This window comes from Mauremys reevesii, linkage group 1, assembly GCF_016161935.1.
Source record: "Mauremys reevesii isolate NIE-2019 linkage group 1, ASM1616193v1, whole genome shotgun sequence".
NCBI classification, from domain to species: Eukaryota; Metazoa; Chordata; order Testudines; family Geoemydidae; genus Mauremys; species Mauremys reevesii.
In genome coordinates, this window is record NC_052623.1 from 174,498,371 (window position 1) to 174,524,712 (window position 26,342).

At 39.8% G+C, this 26,342-nt stretch overlaps 1 long non-coding RNA gene across 4 annotated transcripts in view; it reads left to right on the forward strand.

The window, feature by feature from the left end:
• Positions 1–26,342, forward strand: part of LOC120380387 — a 66,394-nt gene that overhangs the window by 19,329 nt on the left and 20,723 nt on the right. For 2 of the 4 annotated variants that reach the window (XR_005587748.1, XR_005587749.1), the window contains exons 4-5: positions 2,031–2,206; positions 2,442–3,164. This is a non-coding gene — a long non-coding RNA (uncharacterized LOC120380387). Of the gene's footprint in view, positions 1–2,030; positions 2,207–2,441; positions 3,165–24,243; positions 24,290–26,342 lie in introns of those variants that run through there. The other 2 variants (XR_005587750.1, XR_005587752.1) reach the window with 2 other exon arrangements.

Genomic DNA, 26,342 nt, shown 5'->3' on the forward strand with positions numbered 1-26,342 from the left:
CCTGGAGGGAGAGCCAAGCTGATCTGATCATGAAGCTCACCTGGGCAGGAGCAGGCTTGCTAGTATAAAGCCAGGAAGTTGAGAGCAGGAAGCTGTAGGGAGGGAATCTTCAGTCACTGCCTGGGAGCAAAGAAGTGCTAATGCCGGGAGGAGACTAAGACTTGATGTCCTGTCCCTGAAAGAAGAGATAACCTAGATAAGTTATGAGGAAGAAAGCTTGATAGAGGCTGGGTAAGAAGAAGCCTAGGGAAATAGCAGGAAGGAGTGGGACTGTGCAGATTGTGGCTTCTAGTTGTAGTGTCTCTGGGCTGGAACCTGGCATAGGAGGACCTGAGTTCCCCTACCAGCCACTGGGTCAGTGGAACAGGACCTGGAGATGTGGAACAGAAGATAATCTGAGGTGGCACCTAGACAATTTTCTGGTGGGATTTTGTTACCTTGGAAGAGGAGGGCTGTACAGTGGCCTGTCTGAGGGCTGAGTCATGAATAGGAAGTACCCAGAGTCACAGCAGAAACAACTGATGGAAGGGGTGCCAGAAGAAATGAATGCTAATACTCATACCCAGCCACAAAGAGTGGACCCCTTTATTCTCCATCATGTGTTTTTATGCTTGCCAGTTGGGTTGGACACTGCACAGACAGCAAGTGAGAAACAGTCCCTGCACTGAAGAGTTTCTAATCTAATTAGACTACAGGAGGTTATCCCTGTTTTACAGATGGGAGAATTGAGGCCCAGGCAGATGAAGTGACTTACCCAATGCCACAAAAGGAGTTTGTAGCAGAGCTAGGAATTGAAACCAACTCTACTGAGTGTCAGTCCCTTGATCACAAACCCTTCCTTTCACCTGGCCAGTTCAGAAAGTTCCATCCCAGCCATTTCAATAAATCAGCTGCAGCTTCTTTCACTAAAGTTCCCTCCCATGACAGGCTCCCTCTACAGTATGCTGCCCTGTCCTGATTCTGTGCATGTTTGGTTCTGGTCTTATTGGGGCAAGAACTTATCTGAAATTTGATCCAAGTCACCTCCCCTACAGAACAAGGTGTACTGTGATCCCACAAGAACAGTCAGGAACTGCAATCTTCCATCTCCTTGCTTGTTTCCTGTTGCTTAGGTATACTTAATCCTGCCTTGGATGGGGGGAAGGATGGGCTAGAGTACCTTTTGGGGATTCCTCCCAGCCCTATATTTCTATGATTCTATAATTCTAATACTGTATATTGACTTGGCATGCCTACCCTACCTTGATACAGCAGTTTATACACCTGAACTAGGAAATAAATGTTTTATGAACAGGCTCAAACTCAAAGAGGTGTATTTCTACATCTTTACATACAAGAACATTAGACTTTTTGCAGTGCTTCCAAAACTATGGGAAATGGAGGGTAAAAGCAAAATAAATGGTGAAGCTTTTAAACGAGATGTACTGAAGTGTTCTGTAAATGACAAAATATTTGGTATTGAAAATATGCATTTCATCTGTTATAAAGATACAATTAATTTTAAACATATTTTAAAATATTCCAGCCTCATCATATACCTGTTTCTAGATCACTATAATCATAATCCTAAAGTAACTTATGTTTTATTGAATTTTATATTTGAGGAAACTACATAACATTAATATGTCTTGTGCACAGAAGTATTATGTACATAATCTTAAAAATGTACTCATGGATACTAAGTTTTGTAGCTCATAATTTATTGTATATTCAGTGCTAGGAAAAAGAGCATGAAGTTGCCATATTTAACCATGCTCTTTCTGTAATGGAGGGGATACATAGTATTATAATTTCTTGTGCCTTAAAGAAAAAAAAATGCTGGTGCATTTAAAGTATTGCCAGGAGGTTAAGTTATTTAAGTAGGCTACAGGTATGTTCATATAGCATAGTGAAAATCACAGATGAAAGACTTGTAACAATCTGGAATCATGATCAGCCCAATTATTATAATCCTCATACTGGTTAGTTTAGGCTTTCATAAAAAAGTCTACAGTATTTAAAATTAAATAATTTGTGTACAATTTGTGTAGTGGGCAAAACTGAGTGAAGGAGGATGGCTCCCCAATGCTGCGGGCAGTTCTGTACCATTCCACTCCATTATGGCTGCTCTAATCTGTTCCATCTGGCTGGAGCCCCAAGGCCACAGTACACCAGCTGGAGTTCACTGAAATACAGAAGACTCTAGCCATGCCCTCAATGCAATTAGGTCTGTGCAAATAACTGATTTTTCAATTCACTGACCAAACCAATTTTTTTAATCATTAAGAGTCAAATACATTTAGTTTGCCCTGAAATAAAATATTTTGGTTTGGTTTTAGAGGGCTTTTTAACCTTTTAAAAATAAAATTGAAGCTAAATTAGAAATGAAAAGCCATTTAAAATTGGAAAAAATGGAAATGTTCTTCCAAAAATGTCAAAATAAAATGTTTCATTTTTTTCAGATTTTTTTTCTTCTTTTTGACCAAAACAAACTGGTGAAATCAACTTGAATTTGTGAAAAATTGTCTGAAAAGTTTTGCTCAGCTTGAAATGCACTCTATGAGGGGATTTGGAAAGACACAGCACAGGATTTGACTGTACTGGCTATACATCTCTCAGGAATTCCCCCATGTCAGCGGAGTCCTCAGGTATCTGAGTCAGCTTTTTGGACATTGGTGATTCTGGACCATGGACTGAAGATCAGGTCATTTATTTTTAAATCTGATCCCCAGTTTGTTAGGAAGTAGTATTTACCTTTGAACATTCCCATTGGTGAACAAAATCAATGAATCTTCAAATTAAAATATAAAGAGGAAATCCAGAAATCTATGAAAACACTAAGGATGTAACTGAAAACACTGAATTGTTAATATATTTAAAGATTCGCTACGAGGGTGAAAAAGAGAGAGAAAGGAACAGTCAGCCACTGAGATGTGAGTAAAACATTACCAACCCCCTTGCCATGTTGCCTCATGCATACTTTGCTGGAGCTGTGGGCTAAGACATATCCACTCAACATTATGAATAAAACACTGCAGACTGTTGATATGGTTCCTTTTGAAGTTTAAATGTTTAATTTTTCCACTTTGCTATTCCAGCCTAGTTCTTTGTGAGAGAGACAGAGTCCAATTGAATTGCTTTGATAGTCAATGGGTATTCAGCATGTGCAGGCATAGGATTAAAGAAAGACCGATGTGGAGAAAACTGAATGATGATTTCTCTTAAAGATGGCAGTCATTTCTAGTTGTCTATCACTAGTATTTGGTTTTTAAAAACTATAAAGGCAAATAGAACCCATCTGTCAGGAACTTATTGCAGTGGATAATATACCATACAAGAAGTTCTACAGCTGTCCGAGAATGGAGCTATGGGCTTGTCACCACTACTGGTGAGGTCAACGCTGCAGCAGGGATCGATTTAGTGGGTCTAGTGAAGACCCACCAAATCGATGGCAGAGCACTCTCCAGTCAACCCTGGTACTCCAGTTCTCCAAGAAGAGTAAGGTAAGTGAAATGGAGAGCATCTCCCGTCAACGCAGCTCAGTGAAGACACTGGAGTTACTCATGTAGCTGGAGTAGTGTAACTTAGGTCGACTTACTCCCATAGTGAAGACAAGCCCTATGTGTCATTGGTAGGATTCTGCATATGATATGCCTCAACTGCTTGGGATCCAGCCATTTGTATGCATATCACATGTCTGAAATATCAGGTCAATTTTAAATCAGGATGCTAAGGAATTCAGAGAATTTCTATTAAATCCAATTATTCATGAATATAGTCTAAAGCAACAGTCATGCTGCTAAGATCAGAGGAAATTATATTCTATGTAATTCTCAGATCCATATCCTATAACTAATTGATTTAGAAATATTGTCCTCTTAGTTTCCAAAGACTGGGGGTAACCTTGAATTTATATAGTATGCCCAGGGCAATGATAAGGAATGAATACTTTTTTATAGAAGTCCCCTTGAAATATTCACCAGAGACAATATCTGTAAGTGTAAGTGCAGATTGTATTTATATATACTTCCTGCTCCTTGATTGAATTCTTGATAACACTGATTGTTTTAGAATCATGTTTTGTGTCCACTAATAAGACTCTCCCAAAATGAATCTGTTCCTAAAGTCACCATATGACATAATATGTCAGGATTGTGTGAACACACACTTCTACTGTCAGTTGTTCAAACTTATCTTCCCTTGGCAAGTGGGAAACATTTAGTTTCACTGTTGTGCATAAAATAGCACAGTATTTTAATAGATTCAACACCACTTCAGCACGTGCATTTAAAATAAATATCTGTGTAATTGTTATTTGAAATGTTACTATAATTACAGAGAAATATCCTTGAACAATTTTTAGCACTTAAGGAAATATATAAATGAGAGGATTTAGATATAACATTTTTTAATTTTCTAGCTACATTTTAGAGAATTTTCAAGGTGATGTACAAATGTTTTCTTACACTTAAACTCAAAATTATTAATACACTAAATTGTTATTAATAAAAACTTTATTATAAATAAATAAATGTATTAATACAATAAATTTCCTCTACACCCTTGAGTCCCTTCTGCCGTGCTGACACTAGAGAATTCTGTTTATTTGCAAAGATAATCCCTGTTGTCCCCTTGTCCAGATCTGTCTACTTCTGTGCTTCTTTCTTTAAAACCTTAGCCAGTAAGCCCCTTGGAGCAGGATAAATTCTTTCTTGAATATCCAGGAAAAAATTATCACTTTGACAGCTATTGTGTTATAATAAAAAACAAATTAGTAGTAGCAACAATGTGTTTTAATTTCTAAAGTGCAGCAGTTACAATATTTGAAAATCATCAGTTCCTCACTATTAGCAGGATTGAGTGCTTTTAACAGAATTGTTACATAAAACATTGAAAATTCATGAGCTGAGCCCCACAAATCATAAGATTTGCATAAAAACCTCAAAGTTTAAAAATCTATATATTTTTAATTGCCTTCTGTGTTGAGCCTTTAGTGTTCATGTTTTCAATCTTTTTTCCATAACCATCACACTAAAGCTGAAATTCTCACATTATGTGGTTTCAGGAGCTGGGGCTTTAAGAAACAGAAAATATAAAAAAAAAGTGATAAAATTGCCAGAATTGGCAACACTGTTAATTATGTACACCAAACTCCTGTTGAATTCAGTGATACAATGAGGCCTGGCAAGCAGAATTATTTCATTATGAATCATGAAACCATTCAGAATTCGTCTGGTTTTAGGTTTCAGTATTAACTCAAAACTCAGTTCAGGTTAGCTAAAAGTAGAGAGAGGCCTAAATAAATACTTTGCATGTGAATACTCTCTTGTGCTTCATGAAGTTGGATGGGGTTCAGAATCCAAATTGGAGCCAGATTAAAATGTCATGGTAGGTATCCATCTCTAAATAATAGATTTAACATAGTCCTTGATCCAAAAGTCATGAACTTTGGAGCCAGATGTTATGGCTGCTGTCCATATCCCTCGAAAGTTCACATACCTTTGAAATGAGGATTGGAGGCCAATTTGGTAACTGGAAGATGGAAATTTGAATAGAAGTGGTTAGCATTTCTAGTTTGTTGGGACGACATTATGGCATTGGTTTTGGTAAGGAATACTGGTTCAGCAGCTATAACTTGCTGAGCTGAAGCCAAAGCACAGACTTGTGTGATGCTATTGGCATAGTGTTTCTAATTTGCTAGTCTGATGTTAAAGAACTAGCCTCTGTGAGATAATTGGATTAGCACTTCTAGATTTCAGGTGCCATGTGAAGGTCAGACTTCCATGAAGTCTCTTTCTTGGGGTCACTAGTTGATGAGATGTAAGGTTTATTATTATTTATTAATTTTATTTATTACAGAGCTAATTTCTAGGGACTGGCTTTTGCAAGGATATTAACTAAATACCTCCACTTTTTGGCTTAATATCAAGGTATAGATATCTGGAAGTTACTGTCTCAGCACCAGCAGCTGAAATAGGGGGAGCCTGCCAACACTGGTAATTGTCATGGTTGATGATGTCATGTGTTGAAGTGACATTGCATCATTTTCTATGATGGGACATGTTAAGATAATAGTGACACAGGAATAAATGTGTCTGGTATGTGTCCATTATGCCAGGTTAAAATGTATAGTATCTGACTGTTCCTGCCCCAAGGAGATTACAGTCTATACATAAGACAAAGAGGGTGGAAGAAAATGGTATTATCTATTTTACATATGGGATCTGAAGAACAGAGAAATTTAATGACTTGCCCAAGTTCACATATGAAGCCTGTGCAAAGCCAATAACTAAATTCAGATCTCAAATCCCTGCTCCATATCCACAAGACCAACCTTTCTCTTTTATCGTAACACACTGAAATTTAACTAGATTTGTCAAACATGCAAAATGCCTTATCTTTACCTTTTTATAGGGCATGTTTGCTTACACTCTAATTCACAAAACTTGATCATTCACAATGACCTCCTAGTCATTAGTGTGAATTTGTGAAGTTGTGGAATACAAAAACTCTCCCAAAACAATTTAAGCTGCTGCAAATAATCTTTTGATAATATAAAATCATCCAAGAAAAAGTAAACATATTTGAAACCGTTTAGAATTTTTTTCTTTTTTCTTTTGGTACATCATTACATTAAAATAGTCTTCCTTTGTTGTATCTCAGTTGTATAAAATAAATATAAATACAGCAATTCTGAAAAAGATTCATGCAAACACGCTGGATAAGATGACAGCAAATTTAAAAGTAACATTTAATTGAATTCTCATGTAACCTTTTCAGTAATGCTACCCGGTATTAGCAGCTATCATATTATTAGCATTCCACTGAAATCAATGGTTTGAGATTCATTCATATTATCAGTCAGCAGAGTGGCAAGTGCATTCTCTTGGGCACACATGGAATGTTTGTTTGCAGTCAGAGTTGGTCTCCCACATATAGAAACTATCCAAACAATCCATAATTAAAATTCCTTTTCAGTTGGGTAAAAAAATATGTTCCCAACTTCCAAATAATTAAAATAGCATATTTATCACATGTTATCTTCCCTCATATTCATTCTTCCTCATTCCTTGACAGAAGCAAGGTTTGTCTGATTTCTGTGAGCTTAAGCAAGAGTTGGATTGTAATTCTTCTCATCACTGTCTACATTCTGTTTGTATTTTACTCCTTACTCCTTCTCTAGAGTTGGTCAGAAAATCAGAATTTCTACCCATGGAAAATTCTGATATTTTTTACTTTTTTTTCTGCACAAATAGGATGTAGAGTCTAAATACCAACGTATTTCACAGAACTAAATCCTGAACAATTTTGATTCAGAAAATTTGTTGACTCACAAACAGGGAAGAATTGGTAGTGGAAGTAGAAGTGGGTGGCAACCTGGACAGCAATAACCATGAGATGGTCGAGTTCAGGATCCTGACAAAAGGAAGAAAGGAGAGCAGCAGAATACAGACCCTGGACTTCAGAAAAGCAGACTTAGACTCCCCCCTCCAGGGAACTGATGGGCAGCATACCATGGGAGTCTAATATAAGAGAGAAAGGAGTCTAGGAGAGCTGGCTGTATTTTAAAGAAGCCTTATTGAGAGTGCAGGAACAAACCATCCCAATGTGCAGAAAGAATAGCAAATATGGCAGGCGACTGAGTTGGCTTAACAGAGAAATCTTCAGTCAGCTTAAACACAAAAAGGAAGCTTACAGTAAGTGGAAACTTGGACAGATGATGAGGGAGGAGTATAAAAATATTGCTCGAGCATGAAAGGGTGTAATCAGGAAGGCCAACGCACAATTGGAGTTTCAGCTAGCAAGGGATGTGAAGGGTAACAAGAAGGGTTTCTACAGGTATATTAGCAACAAGAAGGTGGTCAGGGAAAGCGTGTGACCCTTACTGAATGGAGGCAGCAACCTAGTGATAGATGATGTGGAGAAAGCTGAAATACTCAATCCTTTTTTTGCCTCAGTCTTCACAGACAAGTTCAGCTCCCAGACTGCTGCACTGGGCAGCACAGTATGGGGGGGAGGTGAGCAGCCCTCAGTAGTGAAAGGACAGGTTAAGACTATTTAGAAAAGCTGGAAATGCACAAGTCCATGGGGCTGGATGGAATGCATCTGAGGGTGCTGAGGAAGTTGGCAGATGTGAGAACTCGTGGGGAATGGGGGAGGTCCTGGACAACTGGAAAAAAGCAAATATAGTGCCCATATTTTAAAAAGGGATGAAGGAGAATCCAGGGAACTACATACCGGTCAGCCTCACCTCAGTCCCTGGAAAAATCATGGAGCAGGTCCTCAAAGGATCCATTTTGAAGCACCTGGAGGAGAGGACGGTGATCAGGAACAGTCAACATGGATTCACCAAGGACAAGTCATGCCAGACCAAGTTGATTGTCTTCTGTGATGAGATAACTGGCTCTGTGGATATGGGGAAAGTGGTGGACATGTTAGATCTTGACTTTAACAAAGCTTTTGATATAATTTCCCACAGTATTCTTGCCAGCAAGTTAAAGAAGTATGGATTGGATGAATGACTATAAGGTGGATAGAATCTGGCTCAACAGGTAGTGATCAATGGCTCGATGTCTAGTTGGCAGCCGGTATCAAGCAGAATACTGGGGCCAGTTTTGTTCAGCATCTTCATTAATGAGCTGGATGATGGGATGAATTGCACTCTCAGCAAGTTCACGGATAACACAAAGCTGTGGGGAGAGGTAGATACACTGGAGGATAGGTCAGGGTCCAGAGTGACTTAGACAAATTGGAGGATTGGGCCAAAAGAAATCTGATAGTGGTTCAACAAGGACGAGTGCTGAGTCCTGCACTTAGGACGGAAGAATCCCATGCACTGCTACAGGCTGGGAACTGACTGGCTAAGTGGCAGTTCTGCAGAAAAGGACTTGGGGGATTACAGTGGACGAGAAGCTGGATATGAGTCAACAGTGTGTCCTTGTTGCCAAGAAGGCTAACAGCATATTGGGCTGCATTAGTAGAAGCATTGCCAGCAGATCGAGAGAAGTGATTATTTCCCTCTATTTAGCACTGGTGAGGCCACATCTGGAATACTGTATCCAGTTTTGGCCCCAACCACTACAGAAAGTATGTGGAGAAATTGGAGAGAGTCCAATGGAGGGCAACAAAAATGATTAGGGGGCGGGGGCACATGAATCATAAGGAGAGGCTGAGGGAACTGGGCTTATTTAGGCTGCCGAAGAGAAGAATGAGGGATTTGATAGCAGCCTTCAACTACCTGAAGGGAGGGTTCCAAAGAGGATGTAGCTAGGCTGTTCTCAGTGGCGGCAGATGACAGAACAAGGAGCAATGGTCTCAAGTTGCTGTGGGGGAGGTATAGGTTGGATATTAGGAAACACTATTTCACTAGGAGGACGGTGAAGCACTGGAATGGGTTATCTCAGGAGGTTTCTTAGGCCCTTAGAGGTTTCTTAGGCCCGGCCTGACAAACCCTGGCTGGGATGGTTTAGTTGGGGTTGGTCCTGCTTTGAGCAGGGGGTTGGACTAGATGACCTCATGAGGTCTCTTCCAACTCTATCTTCTATGATTCTACAATGATTCTATGAATATGAAATAGTCTTGTTTCAGCTTGGTTTTGCACTGAACTACAATTACCTGAGCTAAGGTGACATCATGGGAATTGTAGCTCAGGCGCCTCATGTTTCTATTCTCTTCTATAAGCCAGTCTCCCTGTATGGAATGCATCTCCCATGGTTTGATGCACCCATGGGGCTTTTGTAATGCACCATGTTGTTTACACTGTTGAGGAGAACATCCACCATGCATTATGGGAGATGTCCATGCCAGGGTAGAATGGGAAAATAAGGCACCTGATCTACAATTCCTACGAAGTACTGCAGCAGGGCATGTGGACTTAGTTCAGTGTCCAACTGACTACAGCTGTTCAGGAGTTTTCTAATTAAACATTTCCTGAATGGACAATGACAATTCATTAAAACAGATTTTTTTTCTCAGAAACATATAATTTTGTCAGGAAGGTGTCTGAGTTCCAGAATAGCCAATGTTAAGGTACTCACCAGTGATATGGAAAACCCACATTGAAGTCCCTTCTCTGCCTGATGGGGAACAGGACCTAGAACCCGTGTTTCCTAGGTGCTTGGTTCTCTCTGTCCCAATAAATAGTTGAGTGTCAGTCTCTCAAGTTCTGATGTTGGGGATATTCCATTTTATATAAATAAGCATTCAAGAATCAAGCAAGAGTGGGATTCTAAACAATCTGTATTCTTGTCATTCCATTGCCACTTTAGCTCATCAATACCCTGCAAAATATCCTTTATTTTTATTTTTCTCTTCCATTTGTTTGTCTCTCTCTTCATGTGGCTGAATCATCTGTATGTAATGTAGAATAAAGCTGGTTGTTAATTTTTCAACAAACTGTTTTTTGTCAAAAAATGTCAGTTTATCAATACTGAAACTGTTCACAAAACAGGATCAGGTTCAGTGAATTTCCTGACTCAAAATTAGTTGGGCAATAAAGTTCTGAAATTGTCAATGTTTCATTTCAACCTTTTCAAAATGAAAAATTCTGTTTTCCAGTTTATTTCATTTTGAAATTTAAGCTAACCAGATTGGAAAGGAAGTTTAAAAAAGAAAGAACTGAAATATTTCAGAATTATCAAAACTTTTCAATTGACCCAAAATGGAAAAAAAATTGGTTTTTGGTTCACGATTATTTTTGAAATTTTGACTTTTCATCCTGATCTGAGATGGGGGGGTGGCTGGAGAATTCAAATTCTCAAATAGTTTCAAGACAGGAAAACTCTTGCTTGCCTAGCTCTAGCATAAAGCTGTATATTTAATGAGGAAGTGGTGTACAAAGGAGTTAGAAAACTGAAGAGAGAGAGAATGCTTCTCTCTATAAAGATAGGGGAAGAGGGTAAAGAAAGTAGAGAAGGGGCTTCTCAAAAGATCTGAATACATAGAATCATAGAACTTAAGATCAGAAGGGAACATTATGATCATCTAGTCTGACCTCCCTCAAGATGCAGGCCACAAAAGCTGACCCACCCACTCCTGAAATAATTCTCTCCCTTGACTCAGCTGCTGAAGTCCCCAAATCCTGATTTAAAGACTTCAAGTAGCAGATAATCCTCCAGCAAGCGACCCCTGCCCCATGCTGCGGAGGAAGGCGAAAAACCTCCAGGGCCACTGCCAATCTACCCTGGAGGAAAATTCCTTCCCGACCCCAAATATTGCGATCAGCTGAACCCCGAGCATGCGGGCAAGACTCTCCAGCCTAGCACTCGGGAAAAAGACTTTCAATATCCCAACATTGACCCTCGGTACTAATTACCAGTGGTCGCACGTTATTGACCTATTGACTAAATCACGTTATCCTATCAAACCATTCCCTCCATAAACTTATCAAGCTTAATCTTAAAGCCAGAGAGGTCCTTCGCTCCCACTGTTTCCCTCGGTAGGCTGTTCCAGAATTTCACTCCCCTGATGGTTAGAAACCTTCGTCTAATTTCAAGCCTAAACTTCCTGACTGCCAATTTATATCCATTTGTTCTCGTGTCCACATTAGTACTGAGCTGAAATAATTCCTCTCCCTCCCTGGTATTTATCCCTCTGATATATTTAAAGAGAGCAATTATATCTCCTCTCAACCTTCTTTTGGTTAAGGAAAACAAACCGAGCTCCTCAAGTCTCCTTTCATACGACAGGCTTTCCATTCCTCAGATCATTCTAGTGGCTCTTCTTTGTACCCGTTCCAGTTTGAATTCATCCTTCTTAAACATGGGAGACCAAAACTGCACACAGTACTCCAAATGAGATCTCATCAACGCCTTGTATAACGGGACTAGCACCTCCTTATCTCTACTAGAAATATCTCGCCTAATGCATCCCAAGACCGCATTAGCTTTTTTAACGGCCACATTACATTGCCGACTCATAGTCATCCTGCGATCAACCAGGACTCCGAGGTCCTTCTCCTCTTCCGTTACTTCCAACTGGTGCGTCCCCAGCTTATAACTAAAATTCCTGTTAGTCATCCCTAAATGCATAACCTTACACTTCTCACTATTGAATTTCATCCTATTACTAATACTCCAGTTTACAAGGTCATCCAAATCTCCCTGGAGGATATCCCGATCCTTCTCCGAGTTGGCAATACCTCCCAACTTCGTGTCATCCGCAAACTTTATCAGCCCACTCCTACTTTTGGTTCCAAGGTCAGTGATAAATAGATTGAATAAGATCGGACCCAAAACCGAACCTTGAGGAACGCCACTGGTAACCTCCCTCCAACCCGACAGATCACCTTTCAATACGACCCGCTGCAGTCTCCCCTTTAACAAGTTCTTTATCCACCTCTGGATTTTCATTTCGATCCCCATCTTTTCCAATTTAACCAGTAATTCTTCATGCGGTACCATATCAAACGCCTTACTGAAATCAAGATATATTAGATCCACCGCATTTCCCTTGTCTAAAAAATCTGTTACTTTCTCAAAGAAGGAGATCAGGTTGGTTTGGCACAATCTACCTTTCGTAAAACCATGTTGTAATTTGTCCCAATTGCCATTGACCTCAAGGTCCGTAACTACTCTCTCCTTTAATATTTTTTCCATGACTTTACATACTACAGATGTTAAACTAACAGGCCTGTAGTTACCCGGGTCACTTTTTTTCCCCTTCTTGAAAATAGGAACTATATTAGCTAATCTCCAGTCAAACGGTACAACCCCCGAGTTTAGAGATTCGTTAAAAATTATCGCTAACGGGCTTGCAATTTCACTCGCCAATTCCTTTAATATTCTAGGACGAAGATTAACCTGGCCACCTGATTTACTACCATTAAGCTGTTCAAGTTTGGCTTCTACCTCGGATACTGTAATTTCCAACCCCGCACCTTCATTCCCATCAGTCACTCTGCCACTATTCCTAAACCCTTCATTGGCCTCATTAAAGACCGAGGCAAAATATTCGTTTAGATATTGTGCCATGCCTAGCTTATCCTTAATCTCCACTCCGTTTACAGTTTTAAGCGGTCCCACTTCTTCTTTCTTGGGTTTCTTCCTATTTATATGGCTAAAAAACCTTTTACTATTGGTTTTAATTCCCTTTGCAAGGTCCATCTCTACCCGGCTTTTGGCCTTTCTCACTGCATCCCTACACCCTCTGACCTCAATAAGGTAGGTTTCTTTGCTGATCCCTCCCATCTTCCACTCCTTGTACGCTTTCTGTTTTTTCTTAATCACCCCTCTGAGACGCTTGCTCATCCAGCTCGGTCTAAAACTGCTACCTAAGGACCGTTTTCCCTTTCTCGGGATACAGGCCTCTGACAGCTCCTGCAACTTCAACCTGAAATAATCCCAGGCGTCTTCCACCTTTAGATCCCTAAATATGTTAGTCCAATCCACTTCCCTAACTAGTCGCCTTAATTTAGTAAAGTTAGCCCTTTTGAAATCGTAAACCTTAGTCTCAGATGCAATTTTGTTTATCCTTCCATTTATTTTGAACCGAATTAGCTCATGATCACTCGAGCCAAGGTTGTCCCCTGCAACCATTTCCTCAACAAGGTCCTCACTACTCACCAAAACCAAATCTAAAATGGCATCCCCCCTCGTCGGTTCAGCTACTACTTGATGAAGGAATTCATCAGCTATCACGTCTAGGAAAAGCTGAGCCCTATTATTATTACTAGCATTTGTTCCCCAATCTATATCCGGGAAGTTAAAGTCTCCCACGATCATACAGTTCCTATTAGTATTTACCTCCTTAAAAACATTAAAGAGTTCTCTATCCATCTCCAGGCTAGATCCCGGCGGTCTATAGCACACCCCAATCACTATCCCAGGGGAGGCTCTAGTAGTTTTCTTCCCTAATGTGACCATTGCCCAAACAGACTCCGTATTATCCATTCCATTACTAGTTATTTCATTACAGTTTACCTCATTATTGACATACAATGCTACTCCCCCACCTTTACCTTTGTTTCGGTCTTTCCTAAGCAGCACATACCCTTCCATACCTGTACTCCAGTCATGACTACCGTTCCACCATGTTTCGGTTATTCCTACAATATCCGGTTTCAATTCTCGGACCAGGAGCTCCAATTCCTCCATTTTGTTACCTAGGCTTCTCACATTGGTGAACAAACATCCTAATTTTTGCTGTTTGGCTTCTCTCACCTTTGTTACCCAATTTGGTAGGGACACAGTACCACCAGTATGACCTATTGGTCTAGTATCCATCCCCCCCCTCTTCCTTATGTCCAAACCCCTCCCTCTGGCTATATCCGTTCTTATCCTGTTGTCCTCCCTCTCAATGTTTAAATTTGGCATGGAGAGTGCCTGGACATCTCCCAACCGTCTCCCGCCAATACCTAGTTTAAAGCTCTTTTGATCAGATGAGCCAGCCTCCCTCCTAGAAGTCTATTTCCTTCCCTACTCAGGTGGAGCCCATCCCGTGAGAACAGTTGTCTGTCCCCAAAAGCCTCCCAGGGCCCATACATCCCAAAGCCCTCCTTATAGCACCACTCCCTGAGCCAACTATTTATCATCACAATCCTGTCACCCCTTTGTCGCCCTTCCCTAGGGACAGGTAGAATCCCACTGAAGATCACCTGAGCCTCAATTTCCTTGAGCGTCTTACCCAGCCTGGCATAGTCTTCCTTGATTCTCTCCAGCGAGAATCTAGCCGTGTCATTCGTTCCTACATGAAGGATGATCAACGGGTTCTTACCTGCTCCTCTCAGGATCCTTTTCAACTGCAGGTCCACATCCCGTATTTTAGCGCCCGGTAAACAGCACACCCTTCTGTTCTCTGGATCGGCCCTGGTCACAGGCCTGTCCAACCTTCTTAGTATGGAATCCCCAATCACGTAGACCTGCCTTTGCCTGGTGACAGTGTGATCTGCTAACCTATCCCCCGTTCCCCCTGGTTGCAAGCTCCTTCCATTCCTATCATCCCTTGTAGTCCCCCTTAAGCCATCCTGCATCCTCTTGGGGCCCAAAGTTGGTGCTGTCTCCATCGACTCCTCCCCTCTTTCTATTGGACTAGCCGCTATTCTCTTCTTCCTTGCCCTCCCACCGTCAGCTACCACCTGCTGAACCCCTTCCTCATTCTCCAAACCTTCAAACCTGTTCCTTAGCTCTATTTCTCCTTCACTGGCCCTCCTTTTCCCCTGCCTGCTTCTCACTGTCACATGCTTCCACTGCCCATGTTCCCCATCCAGCATTCCACCCTCACAGGCCTTAGCCCCTGCTTCCCCCTGTACCTCTGAGCATTCCCCTTCAGCCACAGCTTGCCTTTGCTCCATCAGCTGCTCAAGCGGTTTCTACCTGCATCTCTAGACCTAGGATCTTTTCTTCCATCAGCTCTATTAGGCGGCACTTCATGCATACATACCTCTGTTCCAGTGCCCCCACTAGGACCATGTACATACCGCAGCTGCCGCATGCAATCATCCTCATTGTATCCTCTGCTGCTTGGCTCATGGCTGCTGTTGTCTCTGCCTCTATCAGCCTTCTCACCTGCGGAACACAGCACACGCAGCACCGTGCCCCCTGCCCCTTCCAACTCCCCCTGTAAACTCCCACTCAAACTCCCCTGTTAGCAGCCCTGTTCACTTGCATTTGAGGCAAAATATAATCCAGCAGAAACCTCTGTGGGTTATTCAGAGCCACAGGAATCCTGCTGATTTAAAAGTTAGAGTACTTGAAGAGATTAACTATATTGTGTGAATTTGAAGAGCTCAAAGATCATTCTTCCTGTCCCCAAGAAAAAGTAATCAAGATTGTTCACAATTCAGATTCCTGTAAGCAACTGGATTCCATAAAAGAAGTGTCCAAGTTACTTTGTCTTTAGGTTCTGACGAGCCACCGCATGTTCAGCATCATGTTTGGCTAACAGAACAAGAAGAGTGGGATTTTTTGCATATACCAGACACTGAATTTTCAGTGTAATTCTGCAATATTTCAGTCTGGAATGTGAATGGAGAGTGACTTTCCCTGCAAAATTAAGTCTACATCTTAACATTTCAGCAGGGAGCAATTGTTTAGTAAAATAAGAATCTGCTTATAATATTAAATTTTTCACTGCAACAATGGTTTGTGCCCAAATAGGGTGACAGGATATCCTGATTTTATAGGGACAGTCCCGATATTTGGGGCTTTGTCTTATATAGGCTCCTATTACCTCCCACGCCCTGATCTGATTTTTTTCACATTTGCTGTCTGGTCACTCTATGCCCAAATGACAAAACTCTGACTCCTTGCTGCCATTATGCTGGCCAGTTGCCATTATGTATTCTCATGGCAACTTTCCTAATGGAAGTAGGGCAGGGGATTGACATTTCATTAGTGATCAAAGGAACAAGTGTTCATGAACTACCACCAATTTGAACAGTCAGTTTCTAATTTACTACTTTCCCACTAAGAATCTCAAGGTGATACAAACACAAATGTACCTGAAGTTAGTCCCAGTGAGTTAAATTTCTAATGATAATATTTTCTAAATATATATCTGTGCAGAGTAGACCACCAAAACCTTTTTATACAAATAGCGCACATATAATGAACTAATTAAATATGAAATCAAATCACAAGTGAGACTGGAATCCACTTATCCAGTTACTTGATAAGTGCTTTGCCACTATATTCTACTGTACTGAAGATGTTTATATTAAATTAAGCTGACATGGACTCTGTCATATTGTGCCTAACCTTTGAGCTTCTCATAATTAAGTTAGATTTGTCCTTGAGACGATCATTAACTGAACACGTCACAATTGTCAACTCTGATATTTTCTACATAAAATGGAGATGTACAGAAGTTTAAATTAGCAGCTCTACAGAAATGGCCCAATTTTGCTCCCATGGAAGTCCATGGCAAAACGTTCACTGACATCAGGGGGAGCAAACCTGGACCATATGTTCAGTTTCTGATGCTACTAGTATTCTGGTGGGGCAATGCAACACTTAAAGCTAACACAGTGTTGTAAGCAGGATTACATCAGAAATGAGGCTCCTTGGGTAGTGATGAGCTGGTTTAATGGTTGCTAAACCTGTCTCCTTGTAGTCAACATAGGACACGTGCACAGGATTTCACTGAGCCCCTTTAATTCCCTCAGTAGGCACAACTTTAGTCTTCAAGACCAGATTGGCACAGTGGCCCTTAGAAGCAAAAATGTGGCTCCTTAGCCACAATACAAGATTGGGACATCAGTCTCTAATTTCCAGTTTTAGTACTTTGAAATTATTGATAAACAATTACACCAACTCGATATGAGTTGAAAAGGGTGCCATCAACTCAAAGTAACTGAGGCTTAAGTAGCAGTATGGCAATAGTTTTTCTTTATTATAATGTTAATAAATAAGAGGCCTACTTTTAAACTTGAAGGATTGTTCTAGTGATAAATATGGAACTTGTGCTATAAATAATAAAAAATGGAAAGTTCTCGACTATCAAAACATGAAATTGAAGACAGGAGCAGCAGAATAGTGGTGGTGTTGGGATGTGTGTGTGCAGGAGATGAGGCCCAGCCAACGCACCAAGAGAAACATAGTGTTAGCACATTTCTCCACAATCTCATATTGCAATTTCCTGAAATATCTTGGGAGACCTTACCGAATTAAGTTTAAGTATCTCTGGGGTCAATTATGTTAAAATGGGAAGTTTAAGTATTATTGTGGACTGCTCAGGAGGAAGAGAGATGGATGTCTGTGCCGAAGAGAGGTGACAGCCGAGGGGCAGAAACCTTTTAGTAGGTGCCCTCGAGGGGCCACCAAGGAGGAACGCAGGTGCAGGTACCCTGAAATAGTAAGTGATAAGTTTATTTTAAGCCAGTAATGGTGAAGAGATCTAATTGCCAAACAGTGGAGCAACCATAACAGGTTCATCTTGTATGGCCTGGCTGGCCAACTTGGAAAAGCCAGTCTCAGGCAAAGGAAGAGTTTATACCTATGTCCTGTAACAAAAAAAAGCAACAACCAAGGAGTAATATGATAATTGGCATACAGAAGAAAGATGGGGCTTTGAGAAAAGGCTAACGGAATCACTCTCTGGAAGGTAAAAGGAAACCAGGCTGGGTCCTAAGAACTCCTTGGCTATCTAAAATAATACAAATTGGGTCTTTTCTATCATCTCAGGCATTGGCACTCTCACTGAAGGACTGTCTGGATATGTGGACTCTCTGCTCAGACCCTATGCCACCAGCACTCCCAGCTATCTCCGTGACACCACTGAATTCTTGAGAAAACTACAATGCATTGGTGACCTTCCAGAAAACACCATCCTAGCAACCATGGATGTAGAGGCTTTCTACACAAACATCCCCCACACAGATGGAATACAAGCTGTCTGGAACAGTATCCCTGATGATTCCACAGCACAACTGGTTGCTGAGCTCTGTGCCTTTATCCTCACACACAACTATTTCAAATTTGATGACAATGTATACCTCCAGATCAGTGGCACTACTATGGGCACCCGCATGGCCCCACAATATGCCAACATTTTTATGGCTGACTTGGAACAATGCTTCCTCAGCTCTCGTCCACTCATGCCCCTTCTCTGCCTACGCTACATTGATGACATCTTCATCATCTGGACGCATGGGAAGGAGACTCTGGAAAAATTCCACCACGATTTCAACAGCTTCCACCCGACCATCAACCTCACCCTGGACCAATCTACACAGGAGGTCCACTTCCTAGACACCACGGTGCAAATAAGTGATGGTCACGTTAACACCACCCTATACCGAAAACCTACTGACCGCTATGCCTACCTTCATGCCTCCAGCTTCCATCCCGGGCACACCACACGATCCATTGTCTACAGCCAAGCACTGAGGTACAACCGCATCTGCTCCAACCCCTCAGACAGAGACCAACACTTACAAAATCTTCACCAAGCATTCTCAAAACTACAATACCCGCATGAGGAAATAAGGAAAAAGATCAACAGAGCCAGACGTGTACCCAGAAGCCTCCTACTCCAAGACAAACCCAAGAAAGAAACCAACAGAACTCCACTGGCCATCACATAAAGTCCCCAACTAAAACCCCTCCAACGCATCATCAGGGACCTACAACCCATCCTGGACAATGATCCCTCACTTTCACAGGTCTTGGGTGGCAGGCCAGTCGTCGCCCACAGACAACCTGCCAACCTGAAGCATATTCTCACCAGTAACTGTACACTGCACCATAGTAACTCTAACTCAGGAACAAATCCATGCAACAAACCTCGATGCCAACTCTGCCCACATATCTACACCAGCGACACCATCACAGGACCTAACTAGATCAGCCACACCATCACCGGTTCATTCACCTGCACGTCCACCAAAGTAATATACGCCATCATATGCCAGCAATGACCCTCTGCTGTGTACATCAGCCAAACTGGACAGTCCCTACGGAAAAGGATAAATGGACACAAATCAGATATTAAGAATGGCAATATACAAAAACCTGTAGGAAAACATTTCAATCTCCCTGGATGCACAATAGCAGATTTAAAGGTAGCCATCCTACAGCAAAAAAATTTCAGGAGCAGACTTCAAAGAGAAACTGCGGAGCTTCAGTTCATCTGCAAATTTGACACCATCAGCTCAGGATTAAACAAAGACTGTGAATGGTTAGCCAACTAAAAAGCAGTTTCTCCTCCCTTGGTTTTCACACTTCAACTACTAGAAGAGGGCCTCATCCTCCCTGATTGAACTAACCTCGTTATCTGTAGCCTGCTTCTTGCTTGCATATATATACCTGCCCCTGGAAATTTCCACTACATGCATCTGACGAAGTGGGTATTCACCCACGAAAGCTCATGCTCCAATACATCTTAGTCTATAAGGTGCCACGGACTCTTTGCTGCTTTTTCAGAATAAATTATATCAAGTCTGAGATATTAGACTCTTGGGTAAATAATAAACTATCTCTATGCCTGTTTCTAAATAATTGTAATGGCTTAAAGATTACTTTCTGCTCTGCAATGCTTTTCAGTGATGTTGCAATAAGTATTTTTGCTTTTTTTTTCTCCACCTGAATGTTATTTACTTACTACTTTGATTAAATAACCTTTTTCTACACTTTTCCTGCTTTGGTATATTTTTGTGTAACTGTATTATTGTTTTTCTCCAACTCAAGAGATGGGAGTTTTAATAATAAAACGAAGTGGGCATTCACCCACGAAAGCTCATGCTGCAAAACGTCTGTTAGTCTATAAGGTGCCACAGGATTCTTTGCTGCTTTTACAGAACCAGACTAACACAGCTACCTCTCTGATACTTAATATCTTTTGTTGTAGTTCTTTTGAAGCAGTGTTATTCTCCTTTATTTCTTTCTAGGAAGACAAATATTTTCATATATTATACTGAGAGGTCGCTGTGACTGATTTTAATTTTTTATAAGTGTGTTCCCAATATATGATATATCTCTGCACAGCCTTAAGTTTGGTAGATTGGATTCCTCACCTCCTTTCCTGCAGCAGTGACTGCTGTGTTCATGTTGTTTGGGTTTTTTTTAAATAATTTATCTGTATTTGGGTTTTGCATCTTACAGTGTGTGCCTCTGAAAACGTCTGATTGGCACCTACAGTTAGTAAATCCAAAAAGCTAATTTTTATTTAACAAATTTTTAAAAAATAATATAAAAAGAACAAACTTTCATCTTAATTCTGGGTTCTCACAACACTGAGAGGAAGAAATTGAAAGGCTTACTCATTAAAATGTAGTTAATCATGGGATTTCCCCCCTTTCTTTACATGAAAGGAGTAAAACATTCTTTGTGATTCATAATATCATTTGAGATGTGTATAATGGGACCCCTGTTTTCGACAGTATGTGGGACAAAAGTAGATAAAGAAAGAGGAAATGGATTTAGGAAAAAAAAGTGGGAAGTGGATGTTTCTATGCAGTATATCAGCTTTGTTTGAGGAATGAATAATAAGAGATCTGTGTGTTTATAAATCATTTCCACCCTGTGGACCAAATGCTGAGTTCACTTATATGGATGCAGTAGAACAAAGGTAATCGAAACAAAAGTGATCTTGTGCTCCCAGGGATTAAGATCCTTACAAACATCAAAGATGGGGGGGAAATGTAGTTGTGGCTATTGCAAAATGGCAGCTTCTGTGTATCCATATTGACGTTTGTACACACAGTTGGCCTATCTCTGTCTGCAAATGATGGATTTGGCATGTGCAAACAAAAGCAAGTATGTAAGAGGCAAATCTTAACACTCTTCCCCACCATGTTGCCAGAGTTGGCTTTGTCCACCCTGGAATTGGTGAAGTTTTGATAGGCAGGGAGAAGCCATGTTGCTGTGAGTCCATCTCCACAGAGATTCCTATTGTAAAAGGAAGTTTTTGTTTTGAGGGAGAGAGCTAGGGCAATTAAGGAAGCCAGCTGAAAATGTAACTTCAAGAGTAAGATCTTTTTTGCTGTATCTAATCTCAGACAGGCCACAGCTAAAGGGACAGGGACAACTTAAATTATAATTATGTCTGAATTATTTAATATGTGCTATTGTTGCTAATGATACCTAATATTACTATAAATGAAAGAAAATAAGAAAAAGTATTTCCCTCTTCTCATTTTGGTTAGAATGTTCTATGTCTCGGTATGCATGCATGCATTTGTCATGGTGTGTGAATATATAATATTCACTATTTTTCATGCTCTTTTCTTATTAGTTTTAGAAACAAAATTAATGTATTTGAGATTGTCTTCTTGAGCTGCAGATACAGAATTATAACAAAGTTCCTATCTTTAAAAGAGCAATAAATATTTCCGAGTATGAAATTTGTACAGTCGGGGAGGTTACAGACGACATCACTATAAGAGGTGTCATGCCTAGACACTTTCATTATTCATAATTCCTACAGTCTCTGCCTTGGTCCATATCCCCAGCACTAGCAGGCAATGCTACATTTCTCAAAAGCTGCCTGCCTCCTCATACTCATGCTCCGTAGAGCAGCATAACAGAGTTCAAGTAAAGTGAAAAATCTGTCTCTTTCTTAATGTGCTTGGTTGATTGTTTTTCACCCTTAAATAGAGTGCTATTCCACTCTCTCAAAGCTATGCTTTGAGAAATGGTAACAAAAAATTGACTAGGGGGGTGCATAGGGACTAAGCAGAAGCTTATTTCATCAGGAAATTCAGCTACTTTTATACAAACAGAAGTAATAGAGTTCCACTGGTGTTTTGTTACAATGAGCTAGCTACTTATCTAAACAACTGAGCAAATGATAGTCATCAAAATTATGAATGAAGGAACCTGTTTGAATTTTGGCTGATCAGACCGTGAAATCCAAGTTTTATACAACTTGTAATTAGCATTACGGACTGTGTGGTATGGGTAAAGGAAGGCTTCATTCTGACAGCAGAAAGAAGATCAGTGATAATGAAAGATCTAATAGTTTTGCCCTATTTTGGATTCAGAAGTTTTCCAGACTAGCTCAGTTCCTTTTCAGATATTTTTAGAGGAGAAAATGATGTTGAAAATCTCTGTGGAATTCTCATGAATAATGGAATAGAGGTGACTTGGATTATCTCTGAATTCTATGAAATATTTCAATGCGTTTTCATAACTGTAAGTAGTGTTATGTTTATAAACTAGTAATGTGTTTATTATTGTATATTAGGAATATTAAATATTCAATTTTTAAAAAATAGAGAGCAACTTAGCAGCAGAGGATAAGAAACACAATAAAAGATCTAAAAAAGAGCCACCCTGGCTTAACAACCACGTAAAAGAAGCAGTGAGAGATAAAAAGGCATCTTCTAAAAAGTGGAAATCAAATCCTAGTGAGGTAAATAGAAAGGAGCATAAACACTGCCAAATTAAGTGTAAAAAAATTAATAAGAAAAGCCAAAGAGAAGTTTAAAGAATGGCTAGCTAAAAACTCAAAAGGTAATAACAAAATGTTTTTTTAAGTACATCAAAAGCAGTAAGCCTGCTAAACAACCAGTGGGGCCCCTCGATGATCGAGATACAAAAGGAGAGCTTAAAGACAATAAAGTCATTGCAGAGAAACTAAATGGATTCTTTGCTTCAGTGTTCACGGCTGAGGATGTTAGGGAGATTCCCAAACCTGAGCTGGCTTTTGTAGGAACTGTCACAGATTGAAGTGTCATTAGAGGAGGTTTTGGAATTAATTGATAAACTTAACATTAACAAGTCACCAGGACCAGATGGCATTCACCCAAGAGTTCTGAAAGAACTCAAATGTGGAGTTGTGGAACTATTAACTATGGCTTGTAATCTGTCCTTTAAATTGGCTTCTTACCCAATGACTGGAAGTTAGCTAATGTAACATCAATATTTAAAAAGGGCTCTAGAGGTATCCCGGCAATTACAGACTGGTAAGTCTAATGTCAGCACCGGGCAAATTAGTTGAAATAATAGTAAAGAATAAAATTGTCAGACACATAGAAGAACATAAATTGTTGGGCAAAAGTCAACATGGTTTCTGTAATGGGAAATTGTGTCTTACTAATGTATTAGAGTTCTTTGAAGGGGTCAACAAACGTGGACAAGGGGATCCACTGTTGTTTATTATTTTATAGTGCCTAGGAGCTGTACAAAACAGAACAAAAAAGATGATCTCCCCTAAAAGTTTACAACCATGTGACTTACATTACTAGTCACAAGCCACACAGTTCACACTTCAGATTTCAAAGTTCCTAATCTCATTTTTGGATGAGGAACATAACTCACTTATTAATGGAGCCAACCCAAATGCATGTCAATGAGATATTTCTCACAACACACCATCATATATTTCATATTTATGTTTATTGAGAACTCTCATTCAATTTTTGGAAATCTTTCTTTTTTATTTCTTTCCGATAACTTCCTGCTTCTGCAGGATTTGCAGATCGCTAATGCAAGCATTTATTTCTTAATTCCATTTCAACACTGTCAAGAAAGTGATCTTTAAATGATCCTTCATTTTTATTCTAATATTACCAAGACAACTATCTAAACATTTTCTGTTTCAGTTAAAGTGAAACCTAGAAAAGTAGTATGCTGCCATACTTTTCTTTGTCATATCGTATTTAAACAAATTAAGTAGTATGCTGCTTTTCTTTGTCCTATCGTATTTAAACAAATAAACAAACAAACTAAACAACAACACCATTATGTTAAAAGTATGTTAAGGTCAAACACTGAATTTAGAAAATATCAATATTAAGATTACCTGTGCAACCTTAATTCTCCCTTTGTCTGTATATATTATAATATGGTCTTCAATTACATGAACGTGTACTATTTTTTTCCACAGGACATCTGCCTCTCTAAGTGGAAAGAAAGGAGAGTGCTCACTAAAGGTATATTTATTCTATATTTTTTATCTTTCTTTTTCAATATTTATTTTTATACTCATGCTAAGTTTCAAAGTTCGTCTATAGACAATTCCCACACTTTTGCACCTAACTGAGAAACAAAAGGAATGGATGAACCTTGAAATTTGACATGTAAATAGGAGTATGAAAAGTACAGGACTACATCCACAACTAAGAGTTTAGGAGAGCAGTATATAGCTCCAAGCCTCTTGGGACATCAAAACTCAAAACCCACTACTGACTTAGTAACATTGAATCTATGAAAAAACAAACAAACAAAAAACTATAGAGCAATTTCAAGAGCAATAATATAGCTTTGTAAAAGCAGAAAGTACTTTTTTGCCATCAAAGAACTCAAAAATAGCTGATGGGATTTTGCACAGATTTTCAATACATAGTTTGTTTGTTTTTTTAAATACATGGCTGGACAGACACTAGCATGGTAAATTTATCCTGAAAGGTGAATGTTCAAAAAGCATATGAAAACAAAGCCAGTACTTTTTTAAAATAAGCACCTGAAGCCAGACTCCTAAAAGCATATTTAGACACCTAAATAAGAGACCTTATTTTTCAAAAGGGTTGAGTACAAAGCAGCTCTTACCATATCCATTGAGAACTGTTGGGTACACAACACTTTTTAAACTCAGACAGAAGTTTAATTATGGTTTATATAAAGTTCAAACTTTAAGCTCCTATTTTTGCAAACTTTGTCCATAAAGCTATAAATGAAAAATTAATAAACTGATCCCTGTCAGATGACCACTCTCCTAAGACCAAAAACAAGAAGTGGAATTTTAAAAGACAAATAATGTAGCTGCCAAATTTATGCCAGTTGCATCGGTCAGATACTATACTTTGTCTCCCATTGAAATAGTTATCTTAATTGTAATACCGCTTTATTACACTCAAAATCCTTATGTTATAAACTGGATGCAATGAAAGGATAATTAATCCACTGCGGTAGGGGGTGAGTAACAAAGGAAGAAAATTAGGGGTCTACTTAAACTGCAAAGAAATCACACATTTTTCATGTATTGGTCACAACATATATAGCAAGTTTCCTGGATGTTTACACAGCTGCAAAATTTGCTAATTATGCCATGAACAACCCATGAAAAATGTGTGATGTCTCCGCAGCATTTCTCTGATCCAAAGAGGGGTTGCACGCCTATTGTAGGGAGGTCATGGTATTGCCATCCATACTTCTGCGCTGCTGCTGGTGATAGGGCTTCCTGAAGCTGGGTGTTGGGAGAGCAGCAGCTGCTAGCCAGGCACCCAGCTCTGAAGACAGTGCCGCTGTCAGCAGCAGCACAGAAGGAAGGATGGGAATACCAGGCCACCCTTACTTCTGCGCAGTTGCTGTTAGCAGCACTGCCTTGACAGCGGGGCACCTGGCCAGCAGCTGCCACTCTTTGCTTTGCCTTCAGAACTGGGCAGCCAGCGACCAGATTTCATGGGGGAGGTCAGATTTCACAATCTGATTTTCATGGCTGCAAATTTCATAGACCCCTAAAAATAATATGCTTACACTGCCTTCCTTTAATATGAATCAATTCACCATCAAAACAATGGATTACACACAATTAATTTGTCTTCTTAATCACATGGAATGCATTTCTATAATGTCTGATACATGCTAGATACAGTGGGTGAAATCCTGGCCCTAGTGAAGTCATTAGGTGCTTTGTAATTGACTTCAACAGGAATTCATCCATTCATTTTTTTTAAATCATAACAAATGGCAGAAGTGATACAACACGTAGAGAGATTGTAATAATTTAGCTCTCTTAGTACCTTTATTTTGTTCAACATAATGTCTGTCACTGTATTTCCTGTGGAGAGCAAGTAAGTAATAATGAAAAAGTTAATTTCAACTGAGAATAAGACATCAGTTTTCAAAAAAGCAATCTTTGCTGTATTATTTCTTAGAATGAATACAAAAATCAGATAATTCCTGCAAAGATAAGCTGGTGTTCGTTCTCCTATAACATTCTCACATTGGTACTCTCCACTTGTATAAATGTCATCTGGCTAACAT